Source organism: Triturus cristatus, chromosome 1_2, assembly GCF_964204655.1.
Source record: "Triturus cristatus chromosome 1_2, aTriCri1.1, whole genome shotgun sequence".
Lineage (NCBI taxonomy): Eukaryota > Metazoa > Chordata > Amphibia > Caudata > Salamandridae > Triturus > Triturus cristatus.
In genome coordinates this window covers 563,906,903-563,931,404 of record NC_140580.1, presented here as the reverse complement: position 1 = coordinate 563,931,404, position 24,502 = coordinate 563,906,903, and the positions used below count along the sequence as shown (strand labels likewise).

The following is a 24,502-nucleotide window of genomic DNA, read 5'->3' as shown; positions in this document are numbered from 1 at the left end:
AAGCATTGGTAATCATAAAGTTAGGAAACTTTTGAAATATTTGAAAGAGTTGTGTTGGGCTACTCCGGCTCAACTTGGGCAACCAAATCCAGTGGTGGCTGGTGACATTTGAAAGTGATGAGGCGTAAAAGTTGGGCATGACTTTTATTTAGCGAGCGAAGCGAGCAATCTCACTGGACAAATATGGAGTTAAGGTTGGGCCCTTCTCCCAAGGACACAATTGAAAGAAGATTGGCAAATGGTGCATTTTAAAGCAAATTAATTTAGTGAGAAAGCAAGGCTTACAAAGCAATGGAAACATATAGTCTTGAAACATTAAACACATTAAAAATGGCCACATATCTTATTGCATTAATATGTTCAGCAGTTACTGTAATGTGCAGATTTTACTGTGCATGAACTTCAGCCCTTTAAAGTGTATGCTTGCCCAGTGTCTTGCTCTACATGCGGCATCAACTTTGGAAGAAAATGCTCTAACCAGGCTCTGGAAGCACCCACAGCTGCTGGCTGCAATCAGTCATATTGTGGAATATGATAGAATCAATGTCAGTTGCCTGCTTCTGACCTGTGCTTGTTGGAGGGGATGTTGTGAAGCCCCGCAAACGTTTGTTCATATGTTTAGAGCATTCACAAGACTTACAGCCATATCTACCTTGTAACGCCCAACATATTTTGAGAGGATAGTTTGGCAAATCTTTCAGGAAAAAGAGTGATATAGGTTGTTTCAATGCAAAATTCCCAAGTCCTGACAGTACTGCTCCATCAGCCTACAAAAACACTGCAAATTAAAATTAACAGTAAAGTAAGTAGCTATCAGAGGCCATCTAATGAAAGCAAAACAAATAGTGCAACCAGAGGCTATTCCATTAGCAAGGCAGCGACAGTGGCAGGAGCTGCTCAGCTGCTGCTTATAAGCATTACTGAAAGCCCTGCTTAGCTAATGACCACCAACTTCCACATCCCTAAAGTGCAGCTTAGGCGGTATCAATCAGTCTTTTACATGGGCGCAACTCCTAACCAGTACACCTGCATGGATACAGATGAGCACAATGGAACTTTAACAGACACTAACTTACACAGAAACACACTTGCATGCGCACAAACGTAGAACCTTTCGCGAACATCACTAGAAAGGCTCTTAAACAGGAGTACGTAAGGGCACTGATATACAGGGGCACATTTAAAAAGGACACCAGATACCTAGAGAGATGCACAAGGCATGCATACTTGGAGACATACACGGTTACTCACCTCATAGGAACACAAAATCTCTCTGGGACACCCAACATTTCACACTCACACATAGAAACACCTATGCACACTAGATCACACATACAAAGGGGCACAACAGCAATGCGGAGAGGGGCTTAGTTACAACTTGGGCCGTGCTAGAACAGCCTCCTGTAGATCCCGGGATGCCTCTGCTCCGTCCCCTGTTTCTCTGGACAGGCTTGGCATGGCCGGCTGTGGCTGGCACCACGCACCTCTGCCGTGCCAACGACCACAGCACTGGGTGTTGCACCTACATCTTCAAAAAACAGACTGCACACTGACCAGTGTCAGATCAGTACATTGGCCAATGCCTGCAATGCCTGATTGTCCTAATATAGGCCAGTGTGATCCTGACTGGGCCCTCTGCACCTGTTAAAAAACAGCAGAGACTTGAGAAGTGTGAAGGAGAAGCGTTTGCCTGAGGCCTAAGGTGACTGCAGCTTTCTGTTGCCTAGGACACCTCAGAGTATAGCTTGAGGCCATTGCCAAGGGATCTTTAGCAGTTGGTTTCAAGGCTGGCTGCCCAAGGGAGGCATGTTGTTAAATGTACTGGTCGGCTGAGAGGCTGACTTCGACTGGCAGCGTCGGGCAGGTACCCCAGTGGCAGTGCAGCGGGCCAAGCTGAGGGCCATGAGCACCCGTGTGGTGCTAATGGTTGGAGCGGCTGCAGAAGGAAGGCAGCTGCCTCAGCCTTGCAAGAGCTGCAGCGGGAGGAAGGAAAGGTGGAAGCTGAAGCTCAGGCCACAAGAGCCCAGGCTTCCTACCAGGCCCTGCAGATGGATCGGTAATTATACAGTCTGGACTCTCAGTGCAGTGATGGGGCAGAGCACGGGAGAATTTAATAGGAAAATAAAATAACTTTAAACTTACCTGCTTGTACGTAAAATGGCTGAAATTTTGAAGATGTTATGTATGTAATGATGAAATCATATGGTATTGCAGATATTGTTGAAATTGAAAATGTTAATAAAAACATTTAAAAAAAACAAAAAAAACTTACCTGCTGCCGGCTTAGCCGCTGCCTCGGTGCTCTTCTCCTGTACTGCAGTCAGTCGCAGGCACAGGAATCAGACAGCCTCCCTCCCCTCCCCTAAGCCAATCACAACACTGCAATGGCAGCAGACCGCCCACCAGCCCGCCCCCAACCAGGCACTTCTGCTTTCACGCAGTGCGAAAAGCAGAAACGTAAAATGGTAGTTTTACCATTTTATGTTTCTGCTTCTCACACTGCAAGAAAGCAGTTGGGCGATGCTCCTCCACCCTAATGGAGGAGCCACCCCTGACCAAATCACATAGGGAGAAGGTAAGGGGACTACTAAGGAGTATTCGGCCAGTTACATGGTCACCAAAGCCTTGTCCAGCCCAGTTCTGAATTTTACAGCACAACCGCCTTAGACTATAATGGAGGGATATTGTTGCTGAGGATGAAGGACATGGAGGATGCTCTTGGTGCTGTGCAGTCGACAGAATGCCCTTGCGGTTACTCCTTAATCCACGGGTCAGGTGGGGTGACTTTGGCCACAGAATTCAGGGATCCTCAAAGTCCTTTTCAGTCAGTAGAATACCAGCTGCTGTCGGGGTAACAGTCATTATCCACAGCATGCCCAGCTGTATTCCTTGGTGGAGGCTAGTGTCCCTCTTGGGTGACCAGTCTAGACTCAGATGACACTTAAGGTCTTTCGGAGGATGCGGAGGGTGTTGAAACAGCTGAAGGCGATGGCGTTGACCTGTCGGGTCATGGAGAGAGAGGAGTTGAATATGATGCCACGCATTCGGGCGTGGTCCATGGAGGTGGGAGGGCTGCCGAGGGCAGTGGGCCACCAGGTATTATCACATGCGGAGGGGGAGGGTTGGAGGACGAGGACCTCGATCTTCTCTGAGTTGAGCCTCAGGCAGCTGCTGCTCATCCAGGATGCGACGTCCTTCATTCATTCCTGGAAGTTCAGTCTGGTGATGACGGGGTCCTTGGTGAGAGAGAGGATGAGCTAGGTGTCATCGGCGTAGGATACTATGCTAAGTCCGTGGTGTCCAACGATGGCTGCGAGGGGGGCCATGTAGATGTTGAAGAGTGTGGGGCTGAGCGACGATCCTTGGGGTACTCCGCATTTGTCTTCTGTGGTTTCGGAGAGGAAGGGTGGCAGTCTGATTCTTTGGGTTCTGTTTTCCCTCCAGAATATTTCTCATAGTCCCAAATAAATGAATCAGCAAAAATGCACCTGGTACAGTGGTGATGTTTCAGGTTTCCCTTACTACACAGCTGTTTTTTGTTGTATAACTACCTAATCTGTTTTAGTTTCTATTTAGAGCAAAGCCCAGTGTGTCCGATGCACTTCTCATTGTTGACTAGTCAAACTGCAGCCAGCCAACACATGAGTGTGAGACATATTGGCCACAACTCACATCGTTGTAAGATGGATGCGGGGTCGGCTCCTCCATTTGAGTGGAGGTGCTTCATCCCACAGGCCCCAGAGTTGAAAAATAAACTGGTAATAAAGGTTATTTATTATCATTTTATTTTTCAGCTACCCGTCCTGAACAAAGTGTCAGGACGGGTCCAATGCTACCGAGTGGCAGCAGCAGGGAGCTGTGTGATTTAAAATGTGCATGTCTCTTTGGACATCCGTCTTGCGACGGCCAGCCACACATGTGCATTTTAAACTTCCCTAACCTTTGTCTTAGACAGCTGGGTTAGAGAAGCGCGGGACTCCAGTGCTCTTATGAGCGGTGAGAGAGCCTGCTGATTCTGAGAACAGCGCCAGGTATGGGTAGTGCAGACACCCGAGGAAGGAGGGCGTTGCACTGCATGTGGAAGGTAAGTCTATTTCCTTTCTTTTTTTTGTGAGCTGATGCTTAAAACATTTACCTTTTATATCATTGCATGCTCTGTAGCTAATTGTTATTCACACATTGCCTAATTAGAACTTAGTTTTTCCTGATTCAAATGCTTTCACTAATGCACAGATACGGTGGCAGCAACTATTGCAGACCAACATCATAGTTTGATAGGAAATATATACAAATACCATTATAGACTGGCACAAAAAAGTTTAACTACCAAAGTACAGTGTTGCTTTAAGGCCTAGTTGAATTTGTATTCATTAAAGAGCTGTAGTAGCACACTTCACTACATTATATGTCATAGAACTTAAGCTTCGCCTCACTGATGAAGCCCATCAGGAAATTTCTGGACTTCCTTGTAGTTTGGACTATCATATTGCTTTCAGGGTTGAACCAGTGCTTATTTGTGTATATTTGGTGCTGGTCTGTAATGCCACAGATGAGCTGAAAGAAATGTCTAAATGGAATGCACCCAGAGTAATTTCCAGTGTTTCAGAATTACTCAAGTATTTCCATCTATAATTTTTTTCATGCCTGGGCTCTACCACTCAGCTTCAAATCATCCCGAAGAATATTCATGAAATTCTTTACCTCAGTGGCTGCACAAAAAAAGGTTAGTTCATATGGCAAAGACAGCACAAGCCCTAAAAGACAGCTTGGATCTCCTACAATCCATGATGATATGTGAACAAGAGGAAGACATATTTAGTGCCAAAGCAGCAACTTCTTTCCATCTGTGCAAATTTTGCCACAAGCAGTCAAAGCTAACACCCTCGAAGAAGAGGCTTTGAGGGCTGTCCCACATGTCTTTGATATTCTAGTGGAATCAATTTAGTCTGTGCCAATATACAAATTGACAGCAGTGTCTTCTTGTCTTCCCTCGATTCATCTGTGTGGACTTCACAAAAGGACACTTCAGAAACAACTGAACTTTGAAACAAGGATGTTCATGTTTAATTGACCAGAACTCACAAAAAGTAATTGGATGGTGTATCTACAAAACTAACCGGATATTAACTGTGAGGGTGGAGGGACAGACGCACACATGTGTGAAGACAAGAACCCTCACTCACCCTAAGGTGACATGCTTCATCATTGGGTTCCCTCTTGCACACTGAGACCGCAAGGTACCCAGTGTGGGCTACAACTCCCCCACAGGAGAGGAGCGTGAGGTGTTTTATGTTCTCCAGTATTGAAAATTTCATAGATTCACATGCTTGTATCTTCCCCGTCGTCATGGTGGGAGTCTCACGGTAACAGAATGACCACAGCAGTATAAGAAAAACTGCATAGCAAAATCCCATAGGGAATCATCTTATTTGGTAACCAAATCTCATCATTATGTGGTCCAAGACTCAGCCAATCGGCTGCTAGCCCTGCCCTCACACTCCCCAGCAGAGCCTTCCTGCCTCAGATTTCCAACCGCCTTCGTGTGAGGAGGAGTCTCCCTGAGCCTTGCTCAGTTTTGTTCCTGTGTGAACTTTTGACCTCTGGTTCATCTAGAATTACCTTCTACTGGCTGGATTAAGGTATTGTGCTTCACCTTTTCTTGTTCAGGATGGCTGAAAGCTCTAAGAAGAGGCTTTTCAGGCCCTGCAGATCCTGTGGAAAGCCTAGATTGTTCTCTGAGGACCCACATAAGGACTGCTTATATTGCTTGCACCCTAAACATGTGCCTAAGGACTGTAAACATTGCAGAACCTTTTCTGTGAAGACCCTACGTGATAGGGAGGCACGTCTTCTGCTGTGGCTTCAGAAAAAGAAGGTCACTTCAGATTCTGACTCTGAGGAGGATTCTAAGTCTTCAAAGAAGAGAAAATCTTCAGCTTCGGAAGATAGTTCAGAGCTGAAAAAGTAGAAGACAAAAGACAAAGGGGCCCCTGCGTCTTCATTACCTCATACTCCTCTTAAAAAATCTAAAGAGTCAAGAGAAGTTTCCTCAGCCCCGTTGACGAAAATTAGGGCGTCGCCGGAGATTATTGCTTTGAAACCGTCGACGACTACGTCGACGACGACTCCGTCGATGACCACCATATTGACGACGACTCCGTCGACGACCACCATATCGACGACGACAGCGGCATCGATGGCGACTAAAACCTCGTCGTCGAAGAAAAGCCCGTTGACGATTCTGTCGACGGCCACATTACCTTCGTCGATGAAGACTTCGTCGTCAACAACTACGGTGTCGATGATAATACAGCTTACTCCGTCGACGACAGTCCCGTCGACGGGAACTTTTAAATCGCCTAAGGTAAAGAAAATAACATTGAAGTCTATGGCGTCGTCGACGGGCTCGTCGACGAAGCAGACTAAGTCTACAGATTTTACAACATGGACAAAAATTTCTCCGCTTCCGCCTTCAAATTTACTAGACTTACAGTCCGATGATGAGGAGTCTTCAGGAGTGGCTTATAGTCCTTCCCAACTTCGCATTAAGAGTCAGGAAACAGATGAGGAAGAATTTCATGAGGTGCAAGAAGTCTTCTCATTTCAGGATCGTCCTCCGAGAGATTCACGGAGATATGAATCTTTCCAGGAGTCTTATGCCTACGAGGAAGAGGAAGAGCCTCAGCATACTTCTAGAGAGGACTCTATTTCCATGCCGGTGTCCTTGGTGACTGACTTACGCCTGATGATCAACGATTACTATCGGCGTTTCCCGGACGCAAACTCTCAAGCGCCACAGACGGTGGAGAAGCCGACGCAGGTACGACCACCTCACTCTTCTCCCAAAACTTCCACTCAGAAGATCCGATCTCCACCGATTATGACAATCAGAGATGACTTAGAAGACAGTGACGCCGATCAACTGGAAGAAGGAGAACTCCTTCAAGATAAGCAAGTTGACGATGAATGGGATCAATATATTCTCCCAACTACGCCATCGCCATCTCCAACACCTGCGAATTCTCCGCCGCAAGATATAGTAGGTTTCCATGACATCATGGAGAAAGCATCAAAGCGCTTTGATCTTCCCATTCCAGTTCAGGAAGCCAAATGTTTTCTTTATGACTTTAAAGAGGAGTCACGCAAGTCTATGCGATCCATTCCAATAATCGACCATATTTGGGAGGAAGGCTTGAAGATTAAGAAGAACCCGGCTTCAGTGGCTGCTTCAGTTCCTCGAATAGACAAAAAATATAGAGCTCCGGAATCGTCTCCGGCCGGTTTGATTGGTCATCCTCGACCAGACTTTGTGGTGACACAGGTCGCCCAAAGAAACTCAAAAAATCCGGTTTCAACAACAATGGTTGCCCCGGACAAAGACGGAAGACGAATGGACGGCGCAGGGAAGCGCTTTGCAGTGATGGCAGCGTCTTCCATTAAGGCTTCTAATGCATTAGCCCTCATCAGCAGATTCAACCGGCAGATGTGGTGCGATATAGCTCCAATGCTCTCCCATCTTCCAGAAGATAAAAAAGAAGAAGCGGTTGCTATTCTACAGGATGGGGCTAGGGCAGCATCTGAATCCATCGACATCGACATCGACATCGCTCAGTGGCTTTTCGACAGATGGCAGGTGCAGTAGCCCTGCGCAGACAAGGATGGTTGAAGGCCACCTCGTTCAGACCTGAGGTACAGGCCAAAATAGTGGACATGCCATTTGATGGAGAGAACCTGTTCGGAAAGCATGTCGATGAGGCCCTCCAAAGTATCAAAACGAACACCGATACAGCGCGGGCGCTGGGATCTCTGCAACAGGGCAGGTTTCAGTCCTTTCGGAGGAGAGGCTCCCGAGGACAATTTACACAACGATCCTCGTTCCAATCGAACAGATATCAGCCGTACCAGCAGCAGGGATCTCGCCAGTACTCGAGCAATCAACAATTTCGATCTTCCAATAACTATCACCAACAGTCCAGGGGAAGATCATCTACGAGAGGGAAGTCGCAGCAGTCCAATCGACGACAATGACTTCTCCAACACATCCGACACCTGTCCGAGAAGCAGCGCCCATTACCTGACTTCATTTTACCCAGCTTGGCTGTCAAAAACAACGGACAGATGGGTTTTAGATGTAATACAACATGGCCATACTCTGGAATTCATAGACAAGCCTCCAATTCAGCCTCCTATACACAGGAGGCAAGAACATCTATCAGCCCTCAAGGCAGAAGTGATAGCGTTATTACAAAAGGAGGCGATAGAAGAAGTTCCACGGCTTCAACGCGGGTCAGGCTATTACTCGCATTTCTTTCTCATAAAAAAGAAAGACACATCAAAGTGGAGACAGGTAATGGACCTGAGAGGTCTAAACAAATTCATTCAAAAGAAATCATTTCGAATGTTATCCCTGCAGGAAATTCTTCTCCTGATTGACAGAGGAGATTATTTGGCATCCCTGGACCTTATTTTCACGTCCCAATCCACGTAAAACACAGAAAATTTCTACGCTTCATGGTGGCGGGGCGTCATTTCCAATTCAAAGTCTTACCTTTCGGACTAAAGTCCGCGCCGAGAATATTTACAAAGTGCATGGCGCCAGATTTTTCCTTATCTGGACGATTGGCTTATCAAAGGAAGTTCGTTCAAAGACACCCATCGCTCCCTTCACGTTTGCATGGAGCTTTTCGATCAGCTAGGTCTCAGAGTCAACCTAGAGAAGTCCCATCTCAGACCAGCGCAGTCCATTCAATTTCTGGGTGCTCTAATCTGCACGGAGGAGGCCAAGGCTTACCCGTCAGAGGAGCGTATTCGAAAGATCATACGGTTGTCAACACAATTGCAAACAAAAAAGTCAGTTTCAGTAAGGATCTACAAGTCATTGATGGGAATGATGTCCTCTTGTATTCCCCTACTCCCAAATTGCAGGTTCCGCATGAGGCCTATACAAGAACTGCTAGACGAGCAATGGCTTCAGTCGCAGGGATCCTTCGAGGATCGGATAGTAATCACTCCTCAGATCAGAGACGCCCTGTCATGGTGGAAGATCAGGGATCATTTAGCGGAAGGACTAACTTTCGAATCACAGGTCTACAATTTCGTGATGATGACGGATGCTTCTGTTCAGGGTTGGGGAGCGCATCTCCAGGAGCTCGAAATTCAAGGCCACTGGTCAAAGGCCGAAACGCAGCTCCACATCAACTTGCTAGAGCTGAGGGCCGTGTTCTTGGGACTCAAGGCTTTTCTACCCAGAATTCGCGGATCTACGGTTCTGGTGAAAACGGACAGCTCCACGTCTATGTTTTACCTGCTAAAACAAGGGGGCACAAGGTCGAAACTTCTGTCAAAGGAAGCACAAGACATTTGGAAATGGCTTCTAGCTCACAACATCTCGCTTCAGGTGCAACATGTTGCAGGAGTGGACAACACAAGAGCGGATATTCTGAGCAGATCTCCCGAAATCTCTCACGAGTGGGAACTACATCGGAAGCACCTTTCCAGAGTTTTCAAGGTATGGGGCACGCCAAGGCTAGACTTATTCGCGGACCGCCACAATTCGAAATGCAAAAACTTTGCTAGCAGGTTTCCGCAGAAGGGATCGTGGGGCAATGCGCTACAGATGTGCTGGACAGGAATGTTTGCGTATGCCTTTCCCCCCTTTCCTCTAATACTGAAAGTCTTAAGGAAAATGAAATCAGAGCCGTGCCATCTGATTCTGATTGCACCAGCGTGGCCGAGACAAGCGTGGTTCTCCGAACTGATCAGCCTCTCAATGACACCCAGGATACAGTTCCTATTAGTGCAGGATCTGATAACGATGAACAACGGACAGATACTGCATTCAAATTTGAAATCGCTCAGCTTGTCAGCATGGAACCTCACAAGCATGAATTCCACCTGTTAAAGATCCCTCAGGACTGCAGAGACATTCTGTCACGATCCCGGGCAGTCTCCACAAACAAAACAAATGCGGCGAAATGGAAAAGGTTCTGTCAGTGGTGTGCATCTAACAACTTGCATCCATTTCGGGTCTCTTCTGATCAGATTCTCCCATATCTACTGACATTGGTAAAATCTGGACTCTCTCATATGTCCATAAAAGTACACCTAGCCGCGATTTCAAGGTACACAAGAGTGCCTGATCAGCCCTCTCTTTGGTCTCAAAGAGTTATTAAAGAATTCCTCAGAGGACTCTTCCGAATGTTCCCTCCTGTTCAAAGACCAGTTGTTCCTTGGCAGCTGAATACAGTTCTTACACAGTTAATGAAACCGCCCTTCGAGCCAATCCATAAGGCGGAGTTACAATTTGTCTCATGGAAGACAGCGTTATTGTTAGCGCTCACATCGGCAAGAAGGGTCAGCGAGATTCAAGCGTTCTCGATTGCAGAACCATTCCTACAATTCAGGCAGGACAGAGTGATTCTCAGAACGAATCCCAAATTTATTCCTAAAGTCCCTTCCAGTTTTCACCTGAATGAACCAATAGTTTTACCTACATTCTTTAAAGACCCGTCAACAGCGGCAGAAAGAGCATTGCACTCTTTAGACATTAAACGATGTCTCAAATTCTATATCGACAAGACCCAATCATTCAGAAAGACAAATCAGCTTTTCGTAGCCTTTGCTGGCCCCAGGAAAGGGGTGGCACTTTCTAGATCTAGTATCTCGAGGTGGATATCGTCAGCAATATCCTTGTGTCATGTCAAAGCTGGGAAACCTTTGCAAACCAAAGTACGTGCGCACTCCACGAGGAAGATGGCAACTTCTACGGCCCTATTTGCAGGGGTGCCATTGCCAGACATTTGTAGAGCTGCGACATGGAAGAATGCGCACACCTTTACTAGATATTATTGTCTGGACGCAGCATGGAGAAAGGATGCAGCAGTGGGACAAGCAGTTCTACGGCACCTATTTCATTAAGGTATTTATCATGGATTATAACGATGTATGTATGTACAGATATATGTATATTTACGCAAATTTTTCAAATAATACAATGTATGTTAACATGCTATCCAAAAGAGCAGAGCCCACGTTTATTGGGGGTTCTAGCCTGGAAATGCAGTTTGGGATAAGTACTGCTTACTATTCTGATACAAGCATGTGAATCTATGAAAGATTTAATACTGGAGAAAAAACTAGTTACTTACCTGTACACTATGGTTCTCCAGTATTATCTTTCATAGATTCACATGCGGCCCGCCCACCTCCCCATTTCTCAGGCAGAACCTCATTGTCTCTAAGTGTTTTTTAGTCTCGCACTCGGGGCTGGAAATCTGAGGCAGGAAGGCTCTGCTGGGGAGTGTGAGGGCAGGGCTAGCAGCCTATTGGCTGAGTCTTGGACCACATAATGATGAGATTTGGTTACCAAATAAGATGATTCCCTATGGGATTTTGCTATGCAGTTTTTCTTATACTGCTGTGGTCATTCTGTTACCGTGAGACTCCCACCATGACGACGGGGAAGATACAAGCATGTGAATCTATGAAAGATAATACTGGAGAACCATAGTGTACAGGTAAGTAACTAGTTTTTTATCCAATGTGGGTTAGAGCGAGGGGCAGAGTGCAAAAAAAATCAAATAGTGGGTTTAAAACTATCTCCTGGTTGACAAAGTCAATCCTTTATTAGTGTCCCCAGTGGATAGGGTAAAAACAGCTAAGTGAGAATAGGGATATGGATGTTCCCTATTGGGCTCTGGTCAACATGTTTCTGCCTAGTTAGACCGAAAGGTTCTTGGCATTCCTCAGGACCATATGCTTCGTCACTCTGCTAGAAAATTGTGAATAAATCATAACGAAATTAAGAAAATACCATACTTTAAGTGGTATAGCATTTATCAGTGGTACCAGCTTGTAGTCAGGTCCATATTCAATTGGAGACTAATAGTCTACATCCACCTTCAAAAAGTCCTTTAGTAGCAGGTCTCAGCATTCTGAATCTCCTGTCGTGTTGTAAAGGCTGAAGGGGGAGAATTGACACCAGTATCCAAGTCGATACTGCTCTAATGTCAAGATGAAAATCAAGTTTTATACAGGACTTCAACAACAGAATTGCAGTTAATCCTGGCTATGAATGCACTGCATGCCAGCTAATGAATGCATTCAGAAATACTAGCAGTGAGAGGTCGCTGAATTGCGGCCCAAATAATTGCTAGTGGCATAGATTAACTTAAGCCTCTTTCTGAATGATGGCTGCATAGCAGCTCTGATTTTGCTACACCTATCAGCCGCATTCGATCCCATCTCACGTTACTTTACTTGACTGTCTAGCTGATGTTGGCATTACAGATACAGTTTACTTCCTTCTTTATTCCACCCATCACTTTTTTTATATGTCTAAGTAAAAAATGACTCACTAAGTTACAATCACAGCTAATACTGAACACTTTTCCAGGGCTACTTTGCATTCCCAGCCCATCCCTAGCTCACAGATATCTTGTTATTTGTGGAAACATAAATAATTTTCCAAACTTGTTCGCTTATGCTTACGAGAGTAGATCACAGAACATATGCTTCAAAAGAAAAGGTATTACCTGAACACAAATATATACTTTAACTGAACTATTGCTTGGGGCTAACTACAACCTCATCCACCCTTGAATTTGGAAATGAAATATAGCACCACATCACAATAAATGTTGCTTTTCACTTATGCTAGCCTGTGCTGGAGGATCAGTGGCTTGAAGCTAACCCACGAAAACTAGAACTGCACTTAATATTTGTGGAGGCTCGTGTCATGGAAATTTCAAACAGCAGTTACAGTTTCTCTAGTGAGATGGACACAGTTTGTTTGTATACCAAGACGTTAAACACCACTGCATGATACAGATGCATATGTAAAATATCAAATTTCTTATTATTTGTAGAATTATTTTGGAGCTCAAATGGTGTTTGAGCAATCCATAAGGCAATTTCGATCAGGTGGTATGTTCATGCATTTATTTTTTTGACAAATACATTTTATTGCCTCAAATTCCCCTAAAATAGATCATTTTGACTCTTACACAAAGTGCAAGCCAAACAGCCGATATAATATCAACTATTGTCATATTTCTTTAAATATTACAGTAGAAGAAAAATCAAAGAGCCAGAATCTCAAGGGCCTCAAAGTACTGGGTTCGGGCATAAGCATGGGGCTAGAAAGCTGTAAAGCAGTCACCAGCTGAACTTAACAGGTTCAGCATAAGGCCCTGTTCGCAAAATGCTACCCCCAAAACAACACTCTTCAACCAGGTGTGAGATGTGGACATTTAGCAGACCAAATTATTTTCACGCAAAAACTTTGGATAAAGGAGTTTAAGGGTCTCTTCAGAATCTACCAATGCAGAAACTCACAATTAATTCTAAGGTTACCTAAAATAAGCTATTTTCTTTCCTTTCCCACACTATTTTGCTAAAACATTGAAGAGGCATGAACGCCTAAGGCCAGTAACTCTTTTGTAATTAATTGATCAACTGTAATTCCTGTTTCCTAAAGGAGTGAGATTGCAATCAAATTAAAAATGAACCTCCGATATACAAAAACACATATTTCTGCCATGCTACAGATCACGGACATGTTCTTGTTATGTTTGATCACTCAGTCAAGCAACTAGTATTCATTCCTTCAATACCTTACACAAAGGGTAGCAGAAGACATGTAAATTTGAGTCAGTATGTCAGGGGTGGCCCCAGCACCTCAGTCTCTGGATTGAATGCATCATTTGTATTATTTCATTATCGCCAATTGAAGAGATCACTACTAGAACCTTAAGTCAGGAGGCACTCAACATGTTCTCGAGAAACCCAGCTTTATTCTCCAGTTGTATGACTGAAGCAACCACACAGTCCTCCAAGTACTTGTGCCTTTCGGAATCAGCCCATGAGTCCAACAGTGCTATTTCAAATTTGGTGACTCAGTTCTCCAATGTGACTACACCAGTTTTGTATTTTCCTTACGCACACCTTCTACTGAGGATACCTTACTGTCAGTTCTGTATGATGTTTTCTGTAAGTTCATCATCACTGTAACTGGCATCACCTCACCTAGAGTAAAGGTTATTTTTGGGTGATCTTCCGAATATCTGTTGGTGTTATGAGTTTCTCTGGGAGTTGCAGTCCTTTTTCAAAAGATGTCCCATTTCTTCTTTGCAGCTTTCCATTTGTGCATGTTCAGTGGACAGCTGGGAATACACTGAGGAGGTGCTCAGCTCTGTGGATAGTTGTGAGTCAGTGTACTTCAAAGTGTCACAGTATTCTTAAGAACACTCTGTGTTGCTATCTGGTCTACCAACATATGCAGCAGTTGAATAAACCGGTAGTGATCCAGGGCATATGTCTACTTTCTCCCTTCTTAACACCAGCCATATTGGTGCCAGAGCCAACACAGGGCAAATCCTCACATTTCCAGTTAGCTACAGGCTCAGCAGGTTCCCACACCCTGCCTGAAAGTAGATGCACTCACATTCACGAGGGCATGAAGGCCATCGCCAACTGGATGAGGAGCAACCGTCTGAAACTGAACTCGGACAAGACGGAGGTCCTCATCCTCGGACCCACCCCCTCTGCCTGGGACGACTCCTGGTGGCCGACCGCTCTGTGGACAGCACCGACACCAACCGACCATGCACGCAACCTAGGATTCATCCTCGACTCCTCCCTCTCCATGTCCAAGCAAGTCAACGCCGTCTCCTCCTCCTGCTACAACACCCTACGCATGCTCCGCCGGATCTACAAATGGATCCCGACCGAAGAACAGTGACACAGGCCCTCGTCAGCAGCAGACTGGACTACGGCAATGCACTCTACGCAGGAATCCCAGCCAAACACCAACGGCGGCTACAACGCATCCAAAACGCCTCCGCTCGACTGATCGTCAACGCCCCCCGCCGCAGCCACATCACCCCTGTCCTGAGAGACCTGCACTGGCTCCCCATCGACAAGAGGATCACCTTCAAGCCTCCTCACCCATGCACACAAAGCACTCCACAATGCCGGACCAGCCTACCTGAACAGCAGACTCAGCTTCTACACCCCCACCTGCCAGCTCCGCTCCGCCAACCTCGCCGTCGCTCTCACAGATGTCCCCCGCATCCAACGTACGACCGCCGACGGCAGATCCTTCTCTTACCTCGCCGCCAAAACCTGGAACACCCTCCCAACCCACCCACGACAGACCCAAGAGCTACTCGCCTTCAGAAGACTCCTCAAGACCTGGCTCTTCGAGCAGTAGCGGTACCCCCCCCACCCCACCCCTCAGCGCCTTGAGACCCTCACGGGTAAGTAGCGCGCTTTACAAGTACCCTGATTGATTGTTTGATTGATGCACTTTGGCTGCAGCAGCGTTTATTTGCCTATTCCAAATGACCAGCTCTGACACTGTGTTAATGATGCATCTCCACCTTGTTTGAATCTTTGGGATCGGGGGCAGAATAGAGATATCAATTACCAGTTGCAGTTGGATCATGTGGTAACCAAAAAACATATGGTTGAGGAGGATGCCCCCCCGCAGACAATGAGGTCTTTTGCAATACTGTAGTGCTAATTAACAGCCTTAAAAGGGGAGTCGTGGCAAAGTCGAACTCTGTTGGCCCACCCTCTTTTTTACATTTATTTATTGTTTTGTCCTGGTTAAACCAGCTGCACACTCTTGCGTCACTTGCAGACTCCATTGGAGTCTGAGTGACAGTTCAGAGATGACAGTGTCTTTCTTTACCCAGGTGCTTTCTTGGAAGTAACAGGGCTGGGTCCTCTATACCGGAGACAAAACTGGCTTCACAACCAAGGCAAGCAGCATGATTAATGAACTTCAGGATACCTTTTAGAACAGCATGGGAGACTTCATGGTTATAACAGTAATGAGAGAGAAAATAGGGCCAAATGCATAAGAACAAAAATAACTTCACGGCTAAAGGAGCCAAAGTAAAGGTGACTTGCAATGGAAGGTTGCAGGGGGTCATCTGAAAGGCCTTGAACTGTCTTGGGGTGGCTCTTAAATTGGTACCACTGGTTTCCATCATGTTGGGCTTATTGCTGCTTCATTGGTCTTTCTAGTATGGTGGCGGGTGATGGTTTCTACCTTTATGCTGGTGAATAGTGCTACTGCTGCTCACTTTGCTTTTGCAGATTAGAGATACTGTGGATCAGCAACTGTGACATGGTGATTATGTCTTGCTATGGGTAATATGATTTGCCTCATGTGGGGAGATGTTCCCTTGTGGTGGTAGGCTTCTGTAGATATTTGCGTAGCGCTTGTTGTGGCAAGGTGCTCCTTGCCAGCTTGCACCTTGACCTAGCAAGAAACGATGAGGAACTAGGATCTGCTGCAATGTAACCAGGGCCCACTTACAGTCAAAGCAACAAATGGGAACTGAATATTAGGAAATATAGAGCTGTGCACACCTTGCACATGCTTGAGGTGGGGAACACACCAACCATGACAAGGAAGCATTCCAAAATTAAGGTCCTGTGCCACGTATTCTTTCTCTCCTAGTGTAAGGAGATTCATGTATTGACAAGTTAGTAGACTGAGTTGTGATCGAGCAACAACCATATTAATGAGGAGATAAACTGGTGTGATCAATTCAAGGTATTGAACTAAAGCGTAAAGCTTCCTATGTTTACCAATAAATTGGATACATAGAGCCTGGTTTATAACTCGGTGGATGGGTTACTCTGTCACAACGGTGACGGATATCCCGTCCGCTGAAATGTAAATCCCATTACATCCTATTGGATTTATATTTTGGCGGACGGGATATCCGTCACTGATGTGACAGAGTAAACTGTCCACCGAGTTCTAAATCAGGCCCATAATTTTACTGGAGGAAATTAATAATGTGCTGATAATAGGTATCCCTCTCCCCCAACATTTCATATTTACTGAAGTAGGAAAGGATTCAGAAGCTTTGGGTTTGGGTTGGTTCTCGTTCAAATGTAACATGCAAGGAGCTGACTCTCACAGTAGATAGCAAAAATGCTGGCTTCAAGCAGGATTATCCAAAACTACGGTACATTGAAGTGTGATATCTCTGCCCCTGGCCATCCTGAAGCAGTAATCGTGGGCAGGCAAAAAGATAGCTCCTGCCTAGAAATGTCCTCACCTTGGATAACAAAAACTGTAGTGCCACCTCTCTCTTCCATCTAACTTAAGTTCCTACCATGTACTGTATAGCAATTATCCGCAGCCCTTTGCTAACAAGGTCCTCATTGAACTTCTAAGAGGAGCCTTCTCTCCTTTCTCCTTTACTTCAGTGTCAGCCTCCATCCACCAGCCACTGGAATGCAGTCAATACAGTTCCACTGTCTGGCGAATCTGTATCCACTCTTCATCTTGTTCCACTGTAAACTAGGGAAAATCCAAAATGGATCTCTCTGGTACCAGTATTCATAACTCTCAGCACACACATGCTCTTAGAACCATTCATGTGCCACACTCTCACTGCACATAAACACACTCAATACACGTATAGAGGACAGCACAAGGATCTGGGTTTCCCATAACGGGAAATTCAACCAAGAGGGGCCAGCAGACCTCATTCTGACTGACACAGAGAAAAACATCTGGTCACACTAATGATTCGCAAAAATTTAGTACACTGCTACCGCTTTGTGTGATTTACCCAGGGAATGGGCAATAGTCTAGTGCCTGATATAAAGGTATGGTTTGTGTGCCCCTTCAGGTCTCAGTGAAGATTCTGGACCTCAAATTAAGAGGGGAGAGGTCTAGGCCTTTCCAAAGATGCTAGATTAGCATGACACCAGGGCCAAAGAAAAACTCTGGATACCAGATTCACAATCAATTGGGCTCTCCGGACAAGGGTACACACCCGTTTAGCATGCATGTGGTACTTCTGTTGCAACAGTAACTAAAAATAATTACTAACCCTACTTCTTCTCTCCCTTGCTATCTCCCACTTCTTCTCTAGATAGAGTGTGCTTATTAACTTAGTTTCTTTTGTGTAACGCAACCCTCATGTCTCATCTATATTCATCATTGCTTGGCACTCCAGGCAATAAACTATATTAGCCCTATTTCTTTTGTTTAGCTCAACCCTCATGTCCCATCAATAGTTTTTCAGAATCAAACACAAGTAGCAAAACCCTGAACAATACGAGCCCCTGCACTGATAGCCGATAAGGCATTACCAATAATGGCATGTGAAATCCATTTTCAATTTAGCCATATAATGCAAAAAGTTAGAGAGGATGTCTTTAAAAATGGCTAACTTATCGCAAATTAATTAATTAGGCGATATGTTTCATAGGCAGCTGATTCTAATTCCTGAGCAGCCATGAATTGTGCTTGGGTGTTTTATCAGTGCTCTCCCGGAGTAGCGTGCTACTCGCCGAAAAAAGCGCTTCGACGCCTCGTCAGGGGTAGTAAGCGCTATACAAATGCAATTACAATTACAATTCTAGATTGTTGCAGTTGCTAGTTCCCCTCCTGTCAGTTGTGTGCATAATATTGACAGCATGCTGGTGCTTACACCTCACTCTCTTGGTAAAATCATCAAAGATATTTCCCCATTGGTCCTGTAGGCCTTTGTTAGTTGACTTCAAGTGCTTTAAGGGAGCAACTATCAGACATACATTTCAAACTTGGGAATCCAATATGACTCCACCATAAGGACCAAGAAATCAATAATCATGATCGAATGGGTTTATTTTATAACATTTATATATCTGGAATATGTATAGAGTAAAAATAAGTTCACAAGATACAGCAATACAGTTTGTGAACTGAAATGAGTCAATAAATTGCGCCCTAATAATAAAAGTTACTGAATGGTAACAACCACAATGATACTAAAGCAAATTGTCACAAATAGGTGTTCCACAAAGAAACTTCTCTTTTCTTTTCTAAACATAGATTGGGAACATGATTAGCTAACGGGGATTTCTATTCAGGGAGCATCAAAGGTGTCAGCATTGAACAGAACTTCTGTAGAAGTTCAGGAAAATAAAAGAAACGTTCAGCATGGAGCTTTACACTCTGGAAGAGCCCAGCAGAGAGATCTGTTCCCTCTCAAAGTCAAGGTAAAGTCTGCCTAACTAACTGGGAACACCAATTTAAATAACAGTAGCTTCCAAAACATCCTTATCTCTCCTTACACCACCAGGAACCAATGTTCTTTTATGTTTTGCTGAACGTAAAAGAAATCCGTACACTCCCTTAAGTTCCTATCTCAAAGAAACTGGGACTGCAGTGCTGAACCTTGAGCTTCACACCATCCTGGTACATAATAACACAAGGCCTCCTTTGACCATATTTTCTCTGGGTGTGCTGCCGGCTTTCTCCCTGCATACCTTAATTTCAGGCATCTAATACAAATAATAAGTATTTTTCTAGATAGCAAGAAGCTTGATAACAGACCTGCAAAAGAAAGAAACAGCCTACTAGGTTAAAAAACATATTCCATTTAGGGCATAGAGTCACGCTAAGTAAACTCAGGAATCAAAACTAATTTTGGTTAAATGTGAGGGGCAAACCCCTGACTCTTGATACTCTAGTTCTGCTTTGACCCATTCAGTTTTGTAATTTCGATCTTTACCTATTCTCCATCTTGTATCCATTGCCCTTCTCTTATCCTCCACACAGTCTGAAATTGTCTTCTCTACGTCAGTTAGGGAACAGGTCAAATTGTGCCTATGAGCATAAGCAATATCTAACTTCGCAAAAACATTATTACATTGACCAATTAATCTAATACATTTATGTATGGGTTCCTAAAACTACAAAAATCACATTCTATTAACTGGTTTAAATGCATCACACACTTTAATGAAATCAAGTCATACATTGAATATAAGTGTCACATACAACTATATAAATGTATATTTGTGATGTATAAAGGGTGGAGCCTAAATTACACTGCTCCAATCCCCCCTCTGATGGCTACGGTGGCTATCATATGAATCTTATCTCATGAGACCAGCTCAAAACCTTGATGTTTTCAACATCTTACGCCTTGAGTTTTCAAGATGTTTCATCTCATCATAGTATCTACACTGACTCAACTCTAGTTCTACGTCCCTTCTCTTTCTCTTCACTACCTTCCCTGTTGCTCCTCTCACTTCAGTTTTAAACACTTATACCTCTTAAACATCACAAACCGACAAATCGCACAAATAGCACTGGCTATAAGAGGTCTCAATATGGAGCCTAATTTTACACTTCCCAAGTTTCCAATCCACTTGCCTACTGCAGCAAATCCATTTCCGATTGCTTAACAAGCACCTATAGCTTCTAACTCTTCTAATTCACCTTTGAAATCACTAATATTCTTGATAAACTTATATATCTCCTCACTCTTATCTGCTTATATGTGCACCATTGCTGGACTTTCAACAGCCTACAGATGCCACCCTCCTTCACGAGAAGAATGTCTACTGTGAAGCGGTTCTGTATAGCTATAGACCTAACACCTACCATCCCAGTGTTGATGGCTAACAGTGACCCAGCTGTAGGTGTAGCTAGTTTGTCTACTATGGTTGAAAAACCTCCTAATCTTCAGTTAATTCTAAACCACTCCTACAGAAGGAACCATTGCAACAAATATATCTCCCACAATTTCAGAGGCACTGCTACTTCGTTTTGGCCTAGCATACAACCCTAATATCATGTCAGCCAGATGTTCTACATGATAAATCTTCGAAATGACTATAGCCAAATAGCAAGTGCCATACCACCCTTGTGGCAATGTAAAATATGCATGTTCCCTGCAAATATAATAAACACTGGAAATATCAGGATCCTTTCCTCCCATAAATTGATACCAATTATCTCCATATTCAAAAATATGTTCACAATCACTTATTCCCACTGGTTGAGTATAAACTACATATTTTCCTCTAATCACATACAGCTTTCTCTTGTGTTCCAATATAAAGTCAATGTGGGCAAAACCCCTGACTCTTGAAGCTCTAATTCTTTTTTGGCCCATTTATTTTTTTACTTTTGATCTTTACCCCTTCTCCATCCTGCCTGCATCCATTGCACTTCTCCTGTCCTCCACTGAGTCTCTGGGCCTTATGTAGGTGGCCTGGCATTTACCACTTCATAAATACCGAATCATACCGATTCGGTATTTATGAAGTGGTAAATGCTATGTAGGTATTCCTGCGGTAAAAATTACCGATTCGTAGTAATTCGGTAATTACCGAATCGGTATTTACCGATTCGGTAATGAGGCATACCTTCCCATTGATTGAATCAATGGGAAGGTATGCCTCATTACCGAATCGGTAAATACCGATTCGGTAATGGGGGGAGCACAATCAAGGGTGGCAGGGTGTCACATTGACACCCTGTTGCACCCCTGATTCCTACATGTGTGCACATGTGGCACACATACATGCCCTAAGGGCATGTATGTCTGCCACATTGCACACTTCAAAGTGCATTGAAATGTTTTTTTGCAGCTATTCGTTATTTACCACCAACTTTTAGTTGGTGGTAAATAACGAATCCACCCAACACCCACACACTCCCCCTACATCTCATTTCATGATTCGGTATTTACCGAATCGGTAATATTACCGATTCGGTAAATTTTCCGATTCGGTAAATACCGAATCATGAAATTCTCCCCCTACATCTCAAAAGCCTAAATACCGGTCGGTAACGGTATATTTACCGAAAATCGTCCGTTACCGACCGGTATTCGGCTTCCTACATGAGGCCCTAAATATTTTTTTCAACCTCAGTCAGAGGACAGGTAAAATTGTGTCTATGAACATAAGCAATATCTTACTTCACAATCTGCTTGAAAAAGCTCTCCGCAATGTCCATTTCCATAGCTTTTGGATGGGGATTCAAACGTTTAAACCTAGGGACTTCAGAAAGAACTAGCTCATAATTTGAAAAATAATACTGGAAGTGCCCTTGTCCGTATAAAAGACTACAAGTAATACCATATGTGAGTGGAATGTCATGGTATGTTATACCGTCTGCAGCTGAGGCAGGCAACTGTGCACAGATATGGCAGTCTTTAGGCTCCATGATATCATTACATTCATAAACCAGCTTAAAATAAGCATTTGAAGAGAAAACTCCCCTTCAAGAATCTACATGTAATGCCTTAAAATCAAATGTGCGCTAATGACTATCAGTGGGAACTGGGACACTAGGGGTAGGTTTAGACTTCGGTTTAGTTAATTTGGAAGGAGTGGGCAAATATAATCCTAAAAACAAAACAATTAACCCTACACCAGCTACTATAAACCTATGTCTATTATGGTTAATAGTTTCCATGACTGCACTAAAATCAGACCGCTGAGTAGCAAATTGCAGCAAATGGACTCACTCTGTGCATTTCTATTTGTTCAAATGGCAACACCAAGTTCAAAGATATTGTATGTTCAACTTATTTAGAAGGATCTTTGTGAGTCTTCTCCAGCCCTATTCCGTCTTCTTCTAAAATGAATCCCTTACACTCCTTTTGCAGCCTCGGGTCTAGGGAATCTTCTTAATTCTTTTTAAACAGAGTTCATTGAATTGTCTCTGGTTGAAATAACTGTCAAAGTTCAGTTGAAAGACCATGCCAGAGGCAGCTTGGGTCAGTACATTCAATGGTAAGGAAAGTTAAAAACGGTGTTCTGCGATAAATTTAGACTCACAGAGAGACAGCTGATACCTCACTATTATTGTCCAAATCACAAAATCCCTTCTTGCTGTCATTTGTTACAAAATATGTCCACTCATGGGCCAAGTACCTCCTACAAAGCACTCTGACTCTCTCCAATCTCCTAAGTGCAGGATGTTCATCCTTACTGGTGCTTAAATTGGTTGCTTCAGTTTCCTCTGGGACAGTATGTAGTATGCGTTCCACAGGCAAACTTGGTCTCTCTCTTTTACCTGCATTCTCGGCCAGCCGTCCCCATTTCCAACTTGGCTGGGTACATCTCCAGGGTCTTCGCCAGGGTCAATGTTGGCTTCAACCTGCACTAAAAGCCAGGACACTTTCTGTCTGGACTCCAAACACTGACACATTAAGACCTCCCTTGTGCAGAGGTTGAGCTACTGCAGATTCTTGGACTGCCACTGAACACTGAGGTCCCCACTTAATCTCTGTGGTCACCTCAGTTTCTTCTCGGTCTTCCTCAATTGTCGTTTGAATTTCAGGAAGAGGCATCATCATGTCATCAAGGGGACATTCCGCTCTCTGTGCTCAGGCAGCAAGCACCCAACTGAGGAGACCCCCACATTTAACAACAGTGTTTGTTACCAGGATGACTTAGAAGGGTCCACGCCAACGAGGTTCCAGACATGTTTTCCGAATGTGTTTCTTCACCAGGACCCAGTCTCCGGGACTAAGGTCGTGGCACTGCTTCTGGTGCAGAAGAGCAGTGGCAGCTCCAACCTGGTGAGAGACAGAAAACACCACATTAGCCAGTCCTTTGCAATAATCGAGAATTGGTAATATTTGCAAGAGCATTTGCAGGCAGCACTGCAGACAGCTGCATTGCTCGGCCCATGATAATTTTTTTGGGGGAAAGTTCTGTTCTCTGATCAGGGATGCTGTGAAGACTCAGCAACACTGAAAGCAAAGCATCCGGCCATTTCAGAGGTGTCGACGTACACACTTTGGCTAGCCTGGATTTTAACATACCATTGAGCTGCTCCACAATTCCAGAAGCTTCAGGCCGATAGCTACAATGTGATCTCTGTTCGATTTGTAATGCTGTGCACAACATTCTCAGGATCTCATTATTAAAATGAGTTCCGTGGTCTGACTCTAGCGAAGTCAGGAATCCGAACCTGAGGATCAGTTCACGCAACAACAACTTATCTACTGTAAGGCTGTCATTTCTGCTAGTTGGGTAAGCTTCAATCCAGCTTGAGAAAATATACACAATCACTAGGACATATCTCAGCCCGGTGCACACAGGCATCTCAATGAAGTCCTGCTGCATCCAGTTGAATCTATTCCTAACAAAGGTTCAAGAAGCAATTTGCTTAAAAATACAAGACAGAAATATACAAATCAAGAATACATAAATGAAAAGAGGAGGGGAGAGAAAGAAAAAGAGAAAAATAGAAATAACCATATGCAAAAAAGCACAATCAATGTAAATTTATTACAAAATCAGAAACAATTAAGACAATAACACTCAAAGCAATGTGCTGGTAGACAAACAATATAAATCACAAACCAGACAAGTGGCAAACGAAAAAATACACGTTACAATGAGGGTACAACATATACAAAAATAAATGTGTCCTTCATAAATATTGGCCACAAAGGCGTCGACGGCGTTTCGACCACTGTAGAATTACACGGTCATCCACAGGACTAAAAGTTCCATTGAGCGTCACAAATAATTCAATATCTATTAAAAAGGGGAGGACTGCAACCTGAGTTACTTCGATTTGTCCAAGGAAAATTTCACAACATCAATAAAATGGGCAGATATAACTTCAACCAGCCACAAAAGGTCCAGAGTTCGAAAATACAACCCATCTCAAAGAATCCAGATTTGTTTATTAGCATCAATCCTTGTAGTTAGAGGAATGGTATCA

The 24,502-nt window shown here is 44.2% G+C and overlaps 1 protein-coding gene and 1 long non-coding RNA gene across 7 annotated transcripts in view; one reads left to right on the top strand and one right to left on the bottom strand.

Moving 5' to 3' along the window:
* BTRC (beta-transducin repeat containing E3 ubiquitin protein ligase) overlaps positions 1-24,502 on the top strand; it is a 1,069,444-nt gene that overhangs the window by 827,365 nt on the left and 217,577 nt on the right. The gene's annotated exons all lie outside the window — the stretch shown is intronic.
* The window catches only part of LOC146867632 (uncharacterized), a 607,657-nt gene continuing 604,782 nt past the window's right edge, over positions 21,628-24,502 (bottom strand). For both annotated transcript variants that reach the window (XR_014961797.1, XR_014961796.1), the window contains one exon: positions 21,628-23,342. This is a non-coding gene — a long non-coding RNA (uncharacterized LOC146867632). The remainder of the gene's footprint in view (positions 23,343-24,502) is intronic.